The sequence below is a fragment of the Rhamphochromis longiceps genome, linkage group LG2 (genome assembly GCF_057381845.1).
Source record: "Rhamphochromis longiceps isolate RC_006_pf linkage group LG2, R_longiceps_female_GT1.1, whole genome shotgun sequence".
In the NCBI taxonomy this organism is placed as follows: Eukaryota; Metazoa; Chordata; class Actinopteri; order Cichliformes; family Cichlidae; genus Rhamphochromis; species Rhamphochromis longiceps.
The window spans coordinates 1-4,948 of NC_140558.1; the positions used below are offsets into that span (position 1 = coordinate 1).

Here is a 4,948-nt window from a genome sequence, read left to right on the forward strand (position 1 = left end):
GAACGTGGTGGGTAGCCGAAAACGTAATATGGTGACGATTTGTCACCTAGCGTAAAATGTTAGGCTTTGGGAGTGAGAACGGGTTGGAAGGTTGTGATGCGGTTGTTGACAGTCTTCTTGTCAATGCTCAACATGAATGTTTCAGCAGCGAAGCAGGAGGAACCTGAGAATTAACACAACAACAACAACAAATTAAAAACTTTAATAACAAGAGCTTTAATGTCAGTCATATATACAAATGCAGAGATACTTGTTACATGGATCATAGGATGAGTTTTGTTACTAGTTGAACTTATATGGTTGTGTTATCCAGTGTATTAGTGAGGAAGCAACAGAACATGAAACTAAACAAGCCAAGAGTACAAAGAACGTGGCAGTTACAACAGAAAAAAAAAAAAAGTTGAATTTTGCTCTTTCAGCTTACCGCAAACAATGATGAAGGGTGTTAGTGGGATGTTGAGTAGAGAGAAGTACACAGCCAAAACCTTGTGCTTCTTTTTGGCAGAACCAAGTGGGTTCACTACTTCAAATGCATCCTGGTATAGAACCAGCTTGAGGCAATGTGGATTTTCCTGAAAAAATTTGTTTGACACAAACACGTTACCATCACAACAGTCCCTGAGAATATCTGGTCTTGAAACATTATTAGGATTCACTGATATGAGACCTTGCCAAAAACTTGATTCCAGCATACCCTTCAAAATATCTAGCGGAGGAACATAATAGGCAAATCTCTCCATCCTGTTCTCGTCCCTGCCCAAAAACACTTTTCTGGGTTCAACATACTTGAACACATCTTTAAAGCACTGAACTCTTGAATAAGCAGTTCTCATGGGCCCTGTGTGACAAGCTGAGAACAAGTCAGATTGTTTTACTGTGTCACAGATTTTTATGTCTTCATCTGAAACTGACATATCTTTTAGAAGTGACCTTAGTGTATTCAATGTATACATCTGTCCCAATTCATGTATATTTTGTATTTCTTCAGCAATGGTTTGAATGGTAGATGCTGGCAGAAGATGCTGTCCCTGTAGTTTAATGTAAAACATACATACATTTCTGAGATACAGGTCACTGAAATTAGACCCATCCATACCAGGGTCTTCTATATCTGATACACTGGCACCTTCCTGTATGGTGGCACTTGTAGATGGACTCTCTGAGTATCTTTGTTTAAACCACAAATCACATTTTCCTAACGTTTGTGTTTTCTAGACATATGGGAGGTAAATGTAGATTTTACAGAGAACTCACTTTGGCATCCTCTCACTGGACAAGTTACATGCCGTCCCTCTTCTATGTGTTCCTGTAAGTGAGCAATCAAAGCTTTAGTTCCCTCACACTGGCATTCACAAAACGTGAGACAGTGCAATTCAAATCCATTAAGGTAGCATTCTGAGAAACAGTTGCGGTACCAGTGTGGTGGCGGTATAAGTGAGACTTTAAAGCAGCATATCCAGAAAACACCTGCTTACAACTTACTTCAACACATTTAAAAATACACCGGGGTTCATTACGATGCAGTCTGCAATGCAAAACATAAGCTTTCACGGACTGAACCGATTCTCCACATATGCTGCAAAAATACATAATCAATATGACACAGCTGCGAGGCTAGCTAACTTAAAGCTTCAGCCGGATGTCAAACAAGGCGGGAAAATCCAGGCCGCATTTAGACAAAGCATTCAAATGTAGCTATACTAATTAGACGGTTTCCATTAATATATCCGTCTCAAAACGCGCACTGCTGGTTTTGCAAGGCTCTTTTCAGCCTGATGTAGCTAATGCTAGAAACGAGCTAAAGCTAACGTAAATTTATCATTTGCGCCTTCACTGCCTGTAACACAATGCTGTCGATAAATAAACCAAGTTGGATTATTTTCTTACCGTAGTGACTGAAGACGAGCTGTGGCAGACGTTAAATTTTAAAAAATGAGAAACAAGTCCACGAAAATGAAGATAGCGTGCTGCCGTAGTCCAAAGCAAAACTTGTGTGGAGCTGTACAGACGTTATCTGCGGTGGAGCCTGATGCAGTGCGCTGATTGGCCCGTTTGAAATCAGGCGCCTTGATGTGAAACGGTGCTCTAAACGTCAGGGGAAAACGCCTAGTTTTGGGAGGAGGTGCTTTTAAAATCTTTTTTCTTCATATGATAATTAACTATGAATAAATAGAACAGACAACAGATTATTGTTTTAACACTTTTGGGATTATATGAATTCACTCAATAATATAGTATGTCTATCATTAGCTGTAGGTCTCTCAAGTTGTTGTTAGCTTTTACATTTTAAACTCATGGTTTATTGAGTTCAACAGAATGTAGATTTAACAGCTACATCCCATATTCTTTACAAAAACTACATCCAAAAATTGCCCTAATACATTTCTAGCATAAAGATCTTGGGACATATGTACCTGTTATATGAATATGCTGTATTAAATGTGCTATGAATCAAGAATGGATTTAATGTAAAGTGCTTTGGGCTTCGTGAAAACCGCTATCTAATCCATTATTATTATTATGTGAAATTAATGCAAAAATCACAAAGTCATATTACAGCATGTATCCATTACCAGCACAACCATGCTTACATTCAGCAATTAAAACCTGTATTTTTTTCAATAAATAAATGTAAAAAAAATTGTGTTTGCCTGTTCTAAACTTTATTGGAATCTTCCGTTAAAAAAACTATGCAAGAGTGATTTACAGTAGGTTTATGTATTTTTTTCAGAGAAAAAATGTACATATTACAGTTTTTCTACATTTCTTTATTTACGGCAATTTCACATCAAATCAACAGTTTTAAACTGTTTTATAGTTAACAGGTTTTTCCTGTCGTGTTTTTACTGTCTTTCACTGTTAAATATACGGATCTTTTTAAGATAAGATAAGATAAGATAGAACTTTATTAATCCCTCGGGTGGGTTCCTCTGGGAAATTCGACTTCCAAAAAGCACAGCAACGACCGAAGTTACAGTTACAGAATTGTTATATACACACACACACACACACACACACACACACACACACACACACACACACACACATATATAAATACAGAGACAAATATAAATAAAATATACAAAGGGGATAAATAGAATAAATAGGAATAAAAAATAAAAATACAAGTGAATTGCACATTTCAAGTATTGAGTCTATTGCACTGTTGACTATTTACAAAAAGTATTGCACAAGGTATTGTACAGTGAGGTGAAGAGGCACTACAGCTTAGTTGTTCCCCCCTCCTTTGTCCTCCTGTTTCCCCTCCCTCTCCCCTCCAGAGAGGAGTTAAACAGTTTGATGGCGTGTGGGACAAAGGAGTTTTTAAGTCTGTTAGTTCTTGTCTTGTCTTATCTTGTCTTTTTTACAGTGTACTAAAGATAACAAAGGTGTTGAGCTATAGCTGTCATGGTGAAATGGAAGTAAAGGACTCAGGTGCGAGACTTCTTGCAGAGTGACAGTGAATTTATTCACAGTGAAAAGGTGAGTCAATAGTTCGAGTCTGTAATCCAGAAAGAGCAGTGCAGTAATTATCCAAAACCGCTCCTATGACTTCTCCCCTCAGTGACAGTGCTGTAATAATCCAAAACCGCTCCTTGTGCCGGCTCCTCCTCCGATCTCTGAATCCTGGGGGCAGATGAGAAAAACACACGCACGGTAACTCAACCGTTCTCTCTTTCACAAGCTGAGTATACTAGCCACGATTACGCTACCCGGTTTAGTTCAACGTTCCAGCGTTGGTTGTGACTCGACTGCACCGTTAAATAGGGCTGCTTCAGATCAGTTGTAGCCGGCGAAATAATTACGTACAGGTGTGACGCTTCCAGCTCCGGACCCTCCCCTCCGGTCAGCTGCCGTGCCGTGCCACGGCTTCCAGAGGTACATGTCTCCGCAGCAAAACACATGCACAAGATGGAGAGGAGAACACGACGCAGTACACACAAACACCCCCAAAAAATGGCAAGGTAATCGGTGAGGACCACCTAGCCGTGACAGTACCCCCCCACTAACGGGAGCCTCCCGGCGACCGACCAAACTTGTCAGGGTGCCGGCGGCGGAACTCTCTCACCATGGCGTCATCGAGAATCGCAGACCGCGGCACCCAGGAACGTTCTTCCGGACCATACCCGGCCCAATCCGCCAAGAACTGAAAGCCCCTACCGCGGCGCCGGGCATCCATAATGCGGGTGATGGAATACGCCGGGGCGCCGTCGATAACCCGGGCGGGCGGCGGGGGCCCGGAGGGCGGGCACAAAGGGCTGGTCCGGACCGGTCTCACCTGGGAAACATGAAACACATTATGAATCCTCATGGCACGAGGAAGGGCCAAGCGAACAGTCACTGGGTTCAGAACAGCCTGGATCGAAAAGGGCCCAATGAAACGCGGGGCCAACTTCCTGGATTCAGTCCGCAAAGGAACATACCTGGAAGAGAGCCACACCTGCTGCCCAACACAATAGGCAGGGGCAGGGGTGCGGCGACGATCAGCCAGCCTCTTATTCTGTTCCGCCGTCCTCAACAGAGCCGCCCGGGTGGCGCGCCACGCTTGCCTGCAGCGTCTCATATGATGCTGAACGGAGGGGACGGCCAGCTCGCCTTCAGTGATGGTGAGTAGAGGCGGCTGGTACCCCAGTGACGCCTCAAACGGAGACACCCCAGTGGCCGCTGACGTGCTGGAATTGTGAGCGTACTCGACCCAAGCTAATTGGCCACTCCAGGTGGATTGATTCGAGGAAACCACACAGCACAACATAGACTCCAACTCCTGATTCGCCCGCTCCGCCTGACCATTCGTCTGAGGATGAAAACCTGAAGACAAACTCACTCCGGCCCCCAGTTCCGAACAAAACGCCCTCCACACCCGAGAAGTAAACTGGGGACCCCGATCAGAAACAATGTCCCGTGGCAGTCCATGTAATCGAAAAACATGATCAGTGAGGAGCCGAGC

At 43.4% G+C, this 4,948-nt stretch overlaps 1 long non-coding RNA gene across 1 annotated transcript; it reads right to left on the bottom strand.

Annotated features, from left to right (window-relative positions):
- Positions 1-101: 101 nt before the first annotated feature.
- On the bottom strand, positions 102-2,003 carry LOC146676693 (uncharacterized). The gene is made up of 4 exons (XR_014907210.1): positions 1,888-2,003; positions 1,255-1,306; positions 425-572; positions 102-163 (listed from the first exon to the last, which is right to left on the bottom strand). It is a non-coding gene; the product is annotated as an uncharacterized LOC146676693 (long non-coding RNA).
- Between the last annotated feature and the right edge of the window lie 2,945 nt (positions 2,004-4,948).